This window comes from Trachurus japonicus, chromosome 6 (assembly GCF_045865225.1).
Source record: "Trachurus japonicus isolate A0001 chromosome 6, Traja_1.0".
Classification (NCBI taxonomy): domain Eukaryota; kingdom Metazoa; phylum Chordata; class Actinopteri; order Carangiformes; family Carangidae; genus Trachurus; species Trachurus japonicus.
Window position 1 is genome coordinate 32,440,387 of NC_140912.1, and position 16,123 is coordinate 32,456,509.

The window sequence follows — 16,123 nt, forward strand, 5'->3', positions numbered from 1 at the left end:
ACTGATCTGTAGCTGTTTCCACAGCTGATGAGACTGTGGGAGTGAAATAAAGTGTAAAGTGCAGCAGGTGAACCTGTCAGGATGTGACATCATCACACATGACATCATCTATGACATCACAGACTCAGAAAACGCTGCAGCAGCTTCAATGTGTCAATCATCAGTGATCCAGTCACAGGTAAAGGTGTTGAGTCAAACAGGAACAATGAGCTTCACCTGTCACTCAAGTACAGGAAGTACTTTTACTCCACTAACTCCTAACTAAATACCTTTACTGTGATACTGTCATTATAGAAACTTTTACTCTGCTCCTATATTATAGTATTCACTGTGATACCTTGAAAGAGGTACTTTTACTGAGATGCTGTATGAAACTCCTCTTATTGTTCTACTGTAAATACATGAAGTATTTTTACTGTGTTACTGTTAGTACTGCTACATCCACTTGTCGTGCACAACAAAACACAGCAAAAGACCAAAATACATGTTTTATAACGAATTTCTTCATTTCGCCCTCAGTCTTATTAAAAAGAAAGATGCCATTTAATTAAACTATTTAGTATTATTGATAAGTATGATTTACAAAAGAAACCCTAGCCTTTATTTTATAACTTAACACACATATGTTCATAATTTCCTGTACGTTTTTTTCATTTTCTTTTCAATATTTCCTCTTTCAAGACTCAACATGTAGTCATAACACATCAGAATATCATTGCAGAGCAGCTAAAACAACAACAACAACATGAAAAGATAAATATTATTTAGGTGTCAGGCTCAGTTACATTTCAAAATGAAAGTGTTTATTTTCGGAAATTACAATAAAAGGATGTTTTTTTCATGGTTTTACAGTGAATGTGTTGTCGAACAAGAGATTATGAATAAATGCAAGAACTGTCAGTTTTAGTTTTTTAATTCACACGTGAAAAACTATGGAGTGATATTTGTAATTTTGTTGCTATCAATGTTGATGGTGATTTTATTTTGTTTTGGAGGAATGTACTACTGTTTGGGCTCCCTGACCTGAAAAAAAATCAAGGAAAAAGCCAACATAACTTTTATTACCAACCTTATTATTTTAATGGCAAAATTTCATATTCACAAATGTAAGTTCATTTAAAAAAAAACAAAAATTTCTTTTACCGGTGAGCTCAAGCAATACATAACCTCCATCAAATTTTCAAGCAACCAGAAAGTGATTGAGACTTTCAATACATGTGAAAACTTGAACATTTTTTTGTAAACTTGTAAATTCCCCCTGGTGTATAATCTAGATATGCTTTATAGATTGCATTTTATTATGAAAAACTGTTTTTGTAATGTGAAACAAAGTTTTGAACAAAAAAAAATAAAAAATCATACGTGAAACGGAAATGATGTCACTGTTTATTATTATTCTGTTAGTGAAGTTTCCGGTCGGAAGAAAAGGACATCACCTTTATTATAAACTCATTCATTTTGTATGGCAAATGTCACATACATGAATGTAAACACTCCAAAACCTCACCCAACTTCAGAAGTTTCTTGCATGAGTTCAAAGAGTACATGAAATCCCTTACACTAATTGACACTAAACAAAGCATCACATCCATAGATATTTATGAGAGATTTTTCAAAGAATAAAGAAGTAGAATAAAGCTTACACATTCTATTTCCCTTTTTTTCCTTTTCTTCTATAGGCTACCATACCATATGTTATTTTTTTCCATGATTTTATGTTTTCTAATATTGCTTAAAACAACCAGATTTTATTTTTGATTGATTTATTATATATGTTTATTGATACATATTGGAGCACCTGTCTGATGTTTCATGTTTGATTGTATGTACAACCCTGTTCTCTGTACATCCGTTTGTATGTACAATGTTTTCAATAAAGCTCATTGGGAGAAAAAAAAAAAAAGTTTCCGGTCGGAACCTTTCTCTTCCTCGTTCACAGACGTGTAAAAACTTAACTTTACATTATTTAACCACCATTTTGCATTTAAAAGTGTATTTTAATACCTGAAACATTTCATACATTATATCTCTAAGGCATGTGTGCAGTCGTGTGGTTGTATTTTATTTATAAGACATTCACTCCCTCCTGTCCTGTCTGTGGGGGAGGAGGAGGAGGAGGAGGAGGAGAAGGAGGAGGAGGAGAAGGAGCAGGAGGAAGAGCAGGAGGAGGAGAAGGAGGAGCAGGAGGAAGTGGAGTAGGAGGGGGAGGAGGAGGAGGGTTAGGAAGAGGAGGAAGAGGAGCAGGAGGAAGAGGAGGAGGAGCAGGAGGAGGAGGAGGAGGAGGAGGAAGAAGAGGAGGAAAAGGAGCAGGAGGAGCAGGAAGAGGAAGAGGAGAACGAGGAGGAGGAGGAGGAGGAGCAGCAGGAGGAGGAGAAGGAGGAAGCGGAGGAGGAGGAGGAGCAGGAGGAGGAGCAGGAGGAGGAGGAGGAAGAGGAGGAGGAGGAGGAGGAGGAGGAGGAGTAGGAGGAGGAAGAGGAGCAGGAGGAGGAGGAAGAGGAGGAGGAGGAAGAAGAGGAGGAGGAAGAGGAGTAAGAGGAAGAGGGGGAGGAAGAGCAAGAAGAGGAGGAGGAGGAAGAGGAGGAAGAAGAGGAGGAGGAGCAGGAGGAGGAGAAGCAGGAGGAGGAGGAAGAAGAGGAAGAGGAGGAAGAACAGGAGAGGGAGGAGGAGGAAGAAGAGGAGGAGCAGGGGGAAGAGGAGGAGGAGGAACAGGAGGAGGAGCAGGGGGAAGAGGAGGAGGAGGAACAGGAGGAGGAGGAGGAGCAGGAGGAGGAGGAGAAGGAGGAAGAGGAGGAGGAGCAGGAGGAGGACGAGGAGCAGGAGGAGGAGCAGGAGCAGGAGGAGGAGCAGGAGGAGGAAGAGGAAAAGGAGCAGGAGGAGGAGCAGGAGCAGGAGGAGGAGCAGGAGGAGACTGAACTGTAAGAATCGTTATATTACGATATTCTAGAAAAACGGACTCAGGGGCTTCGTTGTAGGTTTGTTTCCTGGAACACGTTTCAATATGGCCGACATGCAGACAGGTCAAGAGGTCAACCAGTCTAACCAGCCTCTGCTGCCACCCTGAGGACAACTCCCTTCATAGCACAACATCATCACTCTTCTACACCAACCACATCAGTATCAGTAGAAAAGTTAAAATAAAACATGTAATAGTTCATTTCTCTCTTTTTTTCACTTTCACCACATCAAATCTCTTTAACAACTTCAGAACTTAACAAGGATATAAAGACTTTTTTTTTTTTATTCTGTCCTGTCGGTGTCGGCGAGGGAGGAGAGGGAACATCTACAGTCTGAAGATCAGGACAGAGAACTAAACCTGAACCAGAAAGAACCAGAACTAGAAACACACACTCTTGTATTGCTGTCTTTGTGAGGCCAAAAAAAAAAGTCCTCACTTCTCAAAAATGTCGTCACTCTGGTGAAAAACTCTCTCCGGTCCTCACAACGTAGTAAGAACAAGAACACACACACACACACACACATGAAGCCTCGGTCTGATCCGACGTCAGGAGACGAGCAGCGTCAGATCACCTGACTCACCTGAACGTGACGTGAGTCGTCCTCACCGTCACCAACGTGCACTGAAACAGACGGAGGAGAAGATCCACTTCACTGGAGTCTGAGAAAAACCGGTTTCCTTGAACGCAGCCTGAAGAGTCATGAGTTATTAAACCAGGACACAAACTCATTCACAAAACCTGACGAAGCTTCAGACATGTGAACACAGCGACACCTGGTGGTCGATCAGAGTTACAGCAGCTTTTTACACATCACTGACTTCACTGTGTCAATCTGGTCTCAGAGTTATTAGATCTAGATAATTAATGTTTAATGGTTATTAGTGTCGTTTACATGTGACGCTGTTAATGAGCTACAAACGATGGGACGTGATTGGACAATAAAACATCATCAAAACACAACTTCACTACAGTAAAGGAAGGAGAGAGGAGAGAGAGGAAGAGGAAGAGGGGGAGGAGAGAAAGAGGAGGGGGGAGAAAGAGAGCGTAGAGAGAGGGAGGGGAAGTGAGAGGGGAGAAAAGGAGAGACAGAGGGATGGAGGCAGAGAGAAAGAAGGAGGGGATAGAGAGAGAGAAGAGAGAGGAAGAGGGGGAGGAGAGAGAGAGAGACTTAGAGGGTGGCAGAGAGGAAGAGGATAGAGAGAGTGGGGGAGGGGGAGAAGAGGAGAGAGAGAGGAAAGAGGAGGGAGAGAGAGAGGGAGGGAGGGAGGAGAGAGAGGAAGACGGGTGAGGAGAGAGAGAGAGAGAGAAGGGGGGAAGAGAGACAGGGAGAGACCTAGAGGGAGGGAGGAAGATAGAGGGGGAGAGAGAAGAGAGCGGGAGGGAGGGAAGGAAGGAAGGGCAGAGAGAAAGAGGAAGAGGAGAGATAGGGGGGAGGGATGGGGAGAGAGGGAGAGAGAAGAGTGAGGGAGGGAGGGGACAGAGAGAAAGAGGGAGGAGAGGAGAGAGAGAGGGAGGGGGGAAAGAGAGAGGAAGAGGGGGGAGGAGAGAGAGAGAAAGAAAGGGGGAAAGGGAGAGAGGGGGAGACAGGGAGAGACTTAGAGGGAGGGAGGAAGATAGAGGGGAGAGAGAAGAGAGGGGGAGGGAGGAAGGGCAGAGAGAAAAAGGGAGAGGAGAGAGGGAAGGGGAGAGGGGGAGGAGAGAAGAGGGAGGGAGGGGGAGAGACTTAGGGGGAGGGGGCAGAGAGAAAGAGGGAGAGGATAGAGGAAGTGGGGGAGGAGAGAGAGAGAGAAGGGGGAGAAAGAGAGCGTAGAGAGAGGGGGAGACAGGGAGAGACTTAGAGGGAGGGAGGAAAATAGAGGGGGAGAGAGAAGAGAGGGGGAGGGAGGAAGGGCAGAGAGAAAAAGGGAGAGGAGAGAGGGAAGGGGAGAGGGGGAGGAGAGAAGAGGGAGGGAGAGGGGGAGAGACTTAGGGAGGGGGCAGAGAGAAAGAGGGAGAGGATAGAGGAAGTGGGGGAGGAGAGAGAGAGAAGGGGGAGAAAGAGAGCGTAGAGAGAGGGGGAGACAGGGAGAGACTTAGAGGGAGGGAGGAAGAGAAAGAGAAAGGAGAGAGAGGGGAGGAGGGAAGGGGTGAGAGAAAGAGATGGGGGGAGGGAGGAAGCCAGAGGGGGAGGAGAGAAGAGAGACCTTTGACCTTTAACTTTCCCTTTAATTCATCAAATACTTCACCTCCATAAAAGCAGAAGCATCAAATCAGCCACATAAAGGCGGGCTTACACTGTACGATTTTGCCACGATTTTCTCGTCCCAGACGAGTCGCAGCCTAATTTGCATAATCTTAGAGGGATCGCGGGGTCGTGAGCATAATCGGGACGTATGGTTAGTGAGGCTCTGCGTCACGTCCCGACGTCCTAAAGACGAGTCGCCGACCTCCCGATTAATTTCTGACATGCCAGAAAATTTCTCGTCGTGACGGACAATGTATGGGGTCCTACGTCACGATTCTGCACATACGACAAGTTTTTACCATGACAGATTGTTTTAGCACAGAGCACAGAGCCTTTATGAACCTGAATGTGATGCTGAACCTCGTCAGATGGAGTTAGAGCGGGCAGACAGAGAGAGGAGGGACAGGAAGACAAGCTGAAGTTAGACCACAGCTGTGACAGACAGGGTGACCGGGTGATGATCAGTAATGCAGCGCAGTCCGTGATGGAAGATCAGCCCGACAAATGTAGCCTACACACACTATCAATCAGCAATTGAGGACGATTATTTTTTCTTGCCGTTACAGTAGCCTATAAAATAGCGAGCCTACACACCAGCCACTTCCACTGTGCTCTGGCTCCTGATCAGCTGAATTTTTAAACAAAGTGCAGGCGAGAGAGAGAACTAGCGGCTCCTCTGACAGCTGCAGGTGAGCTGCAGGTGAACTGCACGTCAGCTGGCTGGAGAGCGCCGCTCTCTCTCTCTCTCTCTCTCTCTCTGCAGCACCGGCCTTGGAGGTGATGCGCGCTGTCTGTGTGTGTGTTTGTCGGTCTGATCTTCCACATGGACTCTGCTATATAGGAACCAACATCAGGAACCAATGTCAATTTGAGGTTTACAATCGAGCAATTATAGAGCAGCACAAATCTCAGCGGCATCGCAGTGTAATCGTGGTGGAGCGCAATCGTAGAACGACGTGCAATTAGTGGGGGTCTGAGACTGATCTGAGACCTAGGACTGAAGAGGGAAGCTCGTGCAGTTTGAGATGTGAACAGACGAATAGTCGTGCAGTGTAAGCCCGCCTTAAGCCGTGTTTCCACTGCAGGAACTTCGGGGTAATTTTACGGGGCCAGCCCCGTTGGTGTGTGTTTCCACTGCAGGAACCTCCCCCACAGGGCCATTTGCAGGAACTTTTACAGGGGCCAACGGAGTACCTACTCCAGGGTAGGTACTCCGTTCGGCCCTGAAAAGCTCCTGGGTGGGGCTCGAGGTTAACCCGGCGCTGATTGGCTAAAGCTAGAGCAGGCTCTGACGCTACCAGAAAGCACCAAAACAACGGGCATTTTTAAAAAGGGGAGCAGAAGGGGAGCATTAGCCTAGCAGACACCGCTGTAAACAGCAGGAAGATGTACACAAATGGGCCGACGATGAGGTGCAGACATTGATTGCAGTCTACAGCACCGAGGAGATTCAGAGGGGGTTTGAGTCATCGCGGCGAAATGAAAATATCAGCGCACCTCGACACACTGGGGATCCATCACGCCGCAAAACAATGCCGTGAAAAGTTAAAAAAAAAAAAAAACTCAAGCAGGATTACAATCAGCGGCCATGTGCACAAACACACAAACCAGAAACGCGGCTACCGCCTCAGCTCCTTCCATCCATCTTCGTTGTTGTTGTTATGATTTTTGTGCATGTGCTTGTGACCTGCCTGGGTGACGTCACGGTCGAAACTGTCGCACAGCGATTAAGCGGCGATCGAAACTCATGACGTTGCCGCGGGGTCCGACGGGTCCGACTCTGCAGTGGAAACACGGCCACTGAGAGGGCCGAGTGAGAGGACGGTTCCTGTAGAAGTTCCTACCCCCTCCCTTTACCAGGAACTCCTGCAGTGGAAACACGGCTATACAGATCAACAGCAGCAACATGAACAAACATTCTCCTCCTCCTCCTCCTCCTCCTCCTCCTCCTCCTCCTCTGAACACATCAGGTCCACTGTAGCAAGTAGCCGTCCTGAACCAATCAGAGAGAGAGAGATGAAAATAATGCTGATAATGTGATTGGCCACCAGTGACTCGCCCACTTGTTACACATGATAATTTATTCTTTCTAATCCCAGAGTCAGAGATGAACTCAGCACAATCAGCTTCTGTTCCCCACAGAAAAACACCTGTAAGATGTGTGCGTGTGTGTGTGTCTGTGTGTGTGTGTGTGTGTTCTTGTATTTATTACGTTGTGAGGACCGTCGAGAGTTTTCAACCAACAGAGTGAGGACATTTTTGTGAATGAGGACATTTTGGCCGGTCCTCACTTTTTCCACGGGCTGTTTGAGGGTTAAGACTTTAGGTTATAATTAGGTTTAAATTAGGTTAAGAGTAATGGTTAAGGTTAAGGTAAGGGGCTAGGGAACACATTATGTCAATGAGTGCATTTCTAAAAGGAGTTCATCATGATTCTCCTTGTATCCTCCTGGTTTCTGTGTGGACTTACATTTAGTTGTGGTTGTGTTTTCCATATATGGTCGTGTTGCCAGACCGGGGCGAGTTAAGTTACAACACTGAGACACAAATTAGTTGATGACAACATGTGTGATGAATAAGACAGAGAACAGACTGAGCTGTAACTTGTAGTGGAGTGTCTTTAAATCTCTCAGCAGCTCTTCTACCACAGCTGGATCTCAGCTCACTGTTTATTCATGGTGTCAGAGTTCACCTGTCCATACAGGTGTAATACCAGGAGTTACCCAGCAGGTGGCGCCACTCTACTGTAGAAAGTCACTTCCTCATTATAATTTATTGTTCAGTTTAAAGTCCATGAGATGAACTTTAAACTGAGTAATAAATGATTGTAACTGCAGAGCAGAGGGAGGAGGTAAAACTGTTCAGACGCCATTTTAGAGTGAACGAAGCAGAAGGAGAGAAACTGAAGTCTGAGACGAGTGAGTGTCAACACAACATTATTATTATTATTTTATTATTGTTGTTGTTGTTGTTGTTGTTGTTGTTGTTGTGTCAGAGTGTGAGAGTCAGTTTGTCTGTGTGGACTGTGGAGGGAAGAAGAGTCAGACGTAGTCCGTACATACGTCAGCACATTGTCTCAGATTCACCTCCACACAACTTCTTCAAACTCAGAACAAACATCAAAGGTCAAAGGTCACGGTGACTGGATAAACATGGATTTAATGTCAAAGTCATAGATATATACACGTAGATGCCACTCCAGGCTTGTCAACACGTCAACACGGCCGCCATCTTGGGTCAGGGGTTTCTGACCATAGACATATACGTCTGACAAGCAGTCAGACCCTTCTAGAACAAATTTCAGTGTATGTACGCATGTGGGTGTGTGTCTGAGTATGTAAATGTATGTATGATAAATACAAAATATCATTCTATGTTGTATCATAAATGTATGTCTGACATTGGTAATAAACCAAAGGTCTTGAAAATCGGGTGAATATTCAGTGAGTTATGGTGATTTTAATAGTTAATAGACCTCTGCCTCTGTTGACTAATGCAGTAAGTAGACACGGCTTCCCCCTGCCCAAGATGGCGGCTGCATTGACATATCGTTCCAATGGACAGCAGCGTCACAGGCTTCTACGTGTTTATATCTATGGTCAAAGTACAATGAACGATGGAGGTCAACAACTGGATCAAACAAGGAAGTGATTATAGCTTGTCCTCTGTGGATTTGGGTGTGTCTTGATTCTGTGTGTGTGTGTGTGTGTGTGTGTGTGTGTGTGTTTGTGTGTGTGTGTGTGTGTGTGTGTGTGTGTTGTGTGTGTGTGTGTGTGTGTGTGTGTGTTCTTGTATTTAGGACGTTGTGAGGACCGTCGAGAGTTTTTAACCAACAGAGTGAGGACATTTTCATGAAGTGAGGACATTTTGGCCGGTCCTCATTTTTTCCAAGGGCTGTTTGAGGATTGAGACTTTAGGTTATAATTAGGTTTAAATTAGGTTAATAGTAATGGTTAAGGTTAGGGTAAGGGGCTAGGGAACACATTATGTCAATGAGTGCATTTCTAAAAGATAGATAGATAGATAGAGAATACTTTATTCATCCCTAGCAGGGAAATTCAAGTTAGTCCAGTAGCGCACACAACAAAAAAAAAAAAAAAAAAAAAAGGAGTTCATCATGATTCTCCTTGTATCCTCCTGGTTTCTGTGTGGACTTACATTTAGTTGTGGTTGTGTTTTCCATATATGGTCGTGTTGCCAGACCGGGGCGAGTTAAGTTACAACACTGAGACACAAATTAGTTGATGACAACATGTGTGATGAATAAGACAGAGAACAGACTGAGCTGTAACTTGTAGTGCAGTGTCTTTAAATCTCTCAGCAGCTCTTCTACCACAGCTGGATCTCAGCTCACTGTTTATTCATGGTGTCAGAGTTCACCTGTCCACACAGGTGTAATACCAGGAGTTACCCAGCAGGTGGCGCCACTCTACTGTAGAAAGTGACTTCCTCATTATAATTTATTGTTCAGTTTAAAGTCCATGAGATGAACTTTAAACTGAACAATAAATGATTGTAACTGCAGAGCAGAGGGAGGAGGTAAAGGTGTTCAGACGCCATGTTAGAGTGAACGGAGCAAAAGGAGAAAAACTGAAGTCTGAGATGAGTGAGTGTCAACACAACATTATTATTCTCTTTATTATTGTTTATGTTGTTATTGTTGTGTCAGAGTGTTCCGAGTCAGTTTGCCTGTGTGGACTGTGGAGGGAAGAAGAGTCAGACGTAGTCCGTACATACGTCATATAAAAAATATCAATCTATGTTGTATCATAAATGTCTGACATTCATGATAAACCAAACGACTTGAGAATCAGTTGAATATTCAGTGAGTTATGGTGATTTTAATGGTTGATAGACCTCTGCCTCTGTAGACTAATGCAGTAAGTAGACACAGCTTCCCCCTCAAGGTCAAGGTCACGTTTATTTATAGAGCACCTTATAGACAACCTAGGTTGACTAAGGTGCTTTACATAAAATAAATAACAATAAAATACAATGGTACATTTCAAAAGACCATTTAGGCAATGACACATACATTCAGCAAACCAAACAACTTTGTCTCACACAGGTCTGAAAGCCTGGGAGTTTTGAGAGAGGACTTGAAAATCTCCAGAGTCTCTGATGACTGGATATGCTGTGGTAAACTGTTCCACAGTTTAGGAGCAACCACTGCCAACGCTCCAATGCCTCTAGTTTTCAGCCTGCTCTGAGGCACATCCAGATTTATTTCATTTGCAGATCTCAGAGCTCTGATTTGTCTGTGAACATGTATGAGTTCTGCTAAGTACACAGGGGCCATGCTGTTCAAACCGGACAGGAAGCCAGTGCAGAGAGGCCAGAACTGGGGTTATGTGCTCCTGTTTCTTCGTGTCTGTCAAAAGATGAGCAGCAGAGGCTTCTATGTGTTTTTATCTATGGTCAAAGGTGGAGGTCAACGACTGGATCAAACAAGGAAGTGATTATAGTTTGTCCTCAGTTAATTTGGGTGTGTCCTGATGTGTGTGTGTGTGTGTGTGTGTGTGTATATGTGTGTGTTACTGGTTTCCCTCTCAGACTGACTGAAGTCCTGAAGATGAGTGGTAATGTGGAGAAACAGGAGGACAGATCAAAGTCTCTGGAGAGTGACCAGTCCAAAGAACAGGGCATTTACTTCAAACCTGGACCTGGACCTGGACCTGGACCTTTAGAGTCACAGTAAGAAACCAGAAACAGACCTGTGTGCAGGGTTGGGAGAGTTACTTTAAAAATGTAATCCAGTACAATTACAAATTACATGTTAAAATAAAGTAATCACATAATTAAAGCAGAAGTAAGCGATATTTTTGTGTTAATATAAGTCTTAAATAGTTATATCTTCCGACAGCAATCACTTACATAGAGTGTTTGGACCGAAACACGGGTCTCTCAGTCACTCTGCTCTGCTCTGAGCCGAGGAGAAAACTTTTCTCGTATCCTACAATTTTTATCCAATGAGGAGAGAGAATGGCATGCAGGGCTGTGTGTGCAGCCAAGGGATGTGCGTGAATGTGGTGACGAGGACTGTTATGGTGCGTTCAAGGCAACTCGTAACTCGTGTTTTTCCGACCTGTGAAGTCATACCAGTTCGATCTGGTACGAGTTCACGGGTCGGAAGTTACGAGTGGCCATTATAGTGACTTTCACAGGTAAAACAGGTCGGAAAAACACGAGTGGGTTGCCTAGAACGCTACAAAGTCATAAGTTGTGACTTGAAGCTGTAATTTACGGTTTCAAAAGCCTGCCTGGAACGCAGCATTAGCCAAAACGGCCGGATCGCTTACTTCTGCTTTAAAGTGACATATTGGATTATGTTTGGTTTCTTTTGTATTACTTCAATACCAAACATGCAAATTAAGAAGAAGAAGAGGTGGTTTCACGTGTTGGTCTGTTGTGGTGTTGTGTCCTACAGTGTCACTATGTGTGCACTGTAGGGCTGCCACAAACGATTATTTTGATAGTCGACTAGTCACCGACTATTTTTTTCGATTAGTCGACTAATCGGATCATACGTAAATTGAATGTAAAACATACAGCTTATCGCACCAGCATGCAGCTGCTCTTATATACCATCATTAGCTTTCAGCTAGAAGTGTTTAAGGTATATGCTAACTAAAAATAAAGACAATTAAGATGATAGTTCATTAAACTTTTAATGAAATATGCAGCTTTAACTGTAGCATAAAGTGCAAACAGCTGAGTAAAATAAGGATAAGGCACTGGCCTAAACAACACCAAAATAAATACTTAAAGGTTTTTTGTCTTTCCTTCATTTGTCTCTGGCATTAAACATAGATAAAATGAGGTGGACACCTGAAACTAAGGAATTGTTCACAATAATAAAGTTTTGGTAGGCCTATCAATCAAATATAACTTGTGCTCATTGTAAATAATAGGAGTTCTGTTAAAAAAAAAGCAAATAGTTTATAAGACAATCGTCTTGTCTGAAAAAATGTAAATGTTAAACTGTGTGAAACTGTCAAATGAAAACAAGTGAAACTGAGGTGCAGCTCAAACTCTGCAAGGTGTGGACTGTGATGAGAAGCTACCGGAAAATATTGACGTAGTTTTACGCCGGGAGAGAAGACTTCCTCGTTAAGATGAGCGCTCATTACGTGACCAGGACGCTGTGACCAGACGCGGTAACGTTCTAGTTCTCCAACACCGACTCTCAAAGTCCGCGGTTTTATTTTTAAATGACGAACGGCTGTTTTTCAGTCCGTGATTTAAAACGATGGAGCGGCGGTACCACTAGTATTGCTTCTCATTTAAAATGACAGAGAGAGAGAGAGGGAGAGGAGCGGCGGCGGCGGCGGCGGCGGCGGCGGGGGGGCGGGCGAGGGGTTACACCGGTGCCTCTTGATGAGGGACAAGACAGGTAGAGAGAGAAAAGAGAGAGACCACCTGTAAACTCACCTTGAGTGAGTGAGTGAGTGCACGTGTGTATGTGTGGTGGGCGGCTGCAGCAGCGGGTGCGTGTGTGGAAGGTGCCCCAGCAGTTTTGAGAGAAAAACAAAGTTTAAAAAAAAGAAAAGAAACGACGCATCGACTATAAAATTAGTTGTCGACGATTTTAATAGTCGACGTAGTCGTGACTAGTCGACTAATCGTGGCAGCCCTAGCGCACTGTCTGCTGCATTGTTCTATGTGTTTGATGTTAAAAATGTAATCATGACAATCCATCTTTTTCAACACTGTGTGTAGCTGGACGCTGACGTCACTGGAGACTTCCCACAATGCATCTGTGAGCAGAGAACTGATCAGTGATCATTGTGATGTGAATAAAACATGTTTGTGTTTGCAGAGGTCAGAACCACAGACTGAGAGAAGAGTCTCCAGGATCCATCTGTCTGTCCATGAGAAGTGACTGGTCCATGGGACCTGGACCTGGACCTGGACCTGGACCTGGACCTGGACCTGGACCTGGACCCAGTTGCTGGTCTGTGAGGAGTGACCGGTCCATCGGACTTCCACCACTATTCAGTTCTGGACCTGGACCTGGACCCAGTTGCTGGTCTGTGAGGAGTGACCGGTCCATCGGACTTCCACCACTATTCAGTAATGGACCTGAACCTGAACCTGGACCTGGACCTGGACCTTCAGAGTCATGGTAAGAGGCGGTTTCTACTGTAAACTGAGCTGAAGATGATTCAGTCATTAGACTCATGTGAAGGAAATAGAGAGAAACCAGGACCCAGATCCATCAAACTCTGAAGGTTCACAACAAACCTCAGAGACAGAAACATGCACACACACTCTGTCCATCAGACTGATGAAGCACAGCGTCCTCATGTTGCTGTGTCATCAGCCTCAGTCAGTGTGAACGTTGCTGCACCAACACTTTAATGATACTTTAATGCACTTAGTTGCTAACAATATCCTGTATGACCATCAATATGGATTTCGCAGGAAATATTCCACTGAGCATGCATTGCTACAATTAGTCAACAACATATCCTCAGCACTGGATGGTAAAAAAATTGCCCTTTGTGTTTTTCTTGATTTAAAGGGATAGTTCACCTTAGAATGATATTTCGCTCATTATCTACTCACCCTCATGTTGACTAAGGGCTGGAAGAATTTTCGGAGTCCACCGTCCCTTCTCTGAGTTACAGGGGGTCTTGGTGTAGCAGTGCATTTCAATGCCACGGTAGCAAACGGACACCAGAGCTCTTCGTAAAAAAACACACACAAAAAAACATCCAAATACCTCCATGCTGCTCGTATGTAATGTCCGTCTTGTGCTGAAGCCCCAAATTGCGTAATTGTCCCAAAAAAAATTAAATAAGTCCACATTCCAAGCATGTTTGTAGCATTAGCTCCTACTGTCTGTTGTCCGGTCTTCCGCTGCCAGCGCGCATGCGCAAGGTTCGCACTGATACTGAGAACGACTGAGACTCGAGTCGGTCTCAGTGCGAACCTTGCGCATGCGCGCTGGCAGCGGAAGACCGGACAACAGAGTGAGTAGATAATGAGCGAAATATCATTCTAGGGTGAACTATCCCTTTAAGTAAAGATTTTGATACCGTCAATCATAAAATTCTCATCTCAAAGCTCAATAGATATGGAATCCAGAATGTTGCTCTAAATTGGCTGATCAATTACCTCTACAATAGAGAGCAGTTTGTTTATTTTAATGGTGTTTCATCTACCAAATCAAGTATTATTTTTGGAGTCCCACAGGGGTCGATCCTGGGCCCTTTATTATTTTTGATTTATAATAATGACTTGCCTAGATCATGTAATAACTTCCTCCCCTTATTATTTGCCGATGACACTAGTCTTATAGCTGTTCATGATGACTTCAAGTCTCTCATTGCATGTGTAAATGATGAATTAGCAACTGTTTCAAACTGGTGCCAGATCAATAAGCTAACTCTCAACGTAAATAAATGTAACTTCATGATCTTCTGCAACAAAAACAAATCTCATGCAAAAGAAGAAGCCAAAATACTAATCAATGGAGTTGAAATCCTCCAAGTACCTTACACCACTTTTCTGGGTGTCACTTTGGATGAAGCTCTAAACTGGAATAATCATATCAATCAAGTTTGCAAAAGATCAATGAAAATGCTTGGTATACTGAAACAGGTTTCTCCTCTGATCAATTCGTCTGCTCATGTGACTTTATATTATAGTTTTTAATTTCCATATTTTAATTACTGTAATATTGTCTGGTCTGCAACTTATCCAACTTACCTGAACAAACTACTGTTAATTCAGAAAAGATTTCTAAGAACGATCTCTCGCTCCAGTAGACTAGAACCATCTGCACCCCTATTCATGAAATATTCAATATTGCCCATTCATAAACTTAATGTCTTCCATTCATGCTTGTTTGTGCATAAGTTTATCAACGCTAAACAAAATCTCCCTGACACTTTTCAACATTTTTTTACTTTTTCATCTGACCTCCATTCATATTCAACTAGGCATAGTGGCAATCTTCATTTACCCTTCTGTCGAACATCTGGGCATCAATCTAATATTACTTTTAGATGTCCAAAACTTTGGAATGGTTTGGAGGTGGTTCTGAGGTCAACAACATCGTATACATCCTTTAGAAAGTTACTGAAAAAACTCCTTATGTCATAATCTTCAGTGTTATTTTTCTGTTAATGTTAATTATGCATCCTTTTTCTTTTCTTTTGTTTGTTTGTGTTTCACAGTCTTTCTATGTTGCACTGTACACTTTATTGTTTCATTTCTAATTGTATTTTCCTGTATTTCTCATTGTTTATCTTGAGTTAATGTAATTCTATGATGAAGGGAGTGGAACTTTGTACAAGCCCTCTAGGCTTCGTTCCCTCCTTGCACAGTATTAAAATTGTGCTAAATAAATAAATCAAATCAAATCAAATCAAATGATCCACACGTCTGAGCCTTTAAACCGAAGTCACAGTAGAGATTAAAGCAGCTGATACACACAGACTTTTATTTTGAAAAGTCAGGAACCAGACAGGAGTGATCAGTGTTTCCTGTTTCCTGTCTGTGACTGTCTGAGCTTCTCCACAACATGTAGTGAAGCTCAGGTGGAGCTGCTGAAGCTTCTGTTGTCAGCTTCAGCCTCCTCACACTGGATCAGAGCTCCAACACAGGTCGATTAGAGCCACACAGCAGCGTCTGGATGAGGAGCTCATTAGTTAAAGAGCTGATAGGACTCAGTCCAGAATCAACATCAAACACATGATCAGTGTCTGAAAGAGGAAAACACCACCAACAGCTTCTCAATCATTTCACACATTTGGAGTAAAAACCAGACGAGACAACGCAGAAGTGAAGGGAGTTTAGAGTCCAGATTTAAAGGGACAACGAGGAGTTTATATTCGGTTATAAAAAAGTCTCACGTTAATGTGGATGAATCTCCGCTACCCACACTTGTTAATGGGCCCATTTTCGATAAATATATCGTTCTGTCTCTATCGTT

The 16,123-nt window shown here is 43.7% G+C and overlaps 2 protein-coding genes and 1 pseudogene across 3 annotated transcripts in view; 2 read left to right on the forward strand and 1 right to left on the reverse strand.

Annotated features, from left to right (window-relative positions):
• Positions 1-16,123, reverse strand: part of grm8b (glutamate receptor, metabotropic 8b) — a 589,884-nt gene that overhangs the window by 332,265 nt on the left and 241,496 nt on the right. The window lies entirely within an intron of this gene.
• LOC146986482 (uncharacterized) overlaps positions 1-16,123 on the forward strand; it is a gene marked incomplete at its 5' end in the record, with an annotated part of 532,005 nt that overhangs the window by 141,753 nt on the left and 374,129 nt on the right. The window lies entirely within an intron of this gene.
• The window catches only part of LOC146986486 (protein NLRC3-like), a 9,692-nt pseudogene continuing 4,322 nt past the window's right edge, over positions 10,754-16,123 (forward strand). The window contains exon 1 of the transcript XR_015036049.1: positions 10,754-10,875. The product of XR_015036049.1 is annotated as a protein NLRC3-like (transcript). The remainder of the gene's footprint in view (positions 10,876-16,123) is intronic.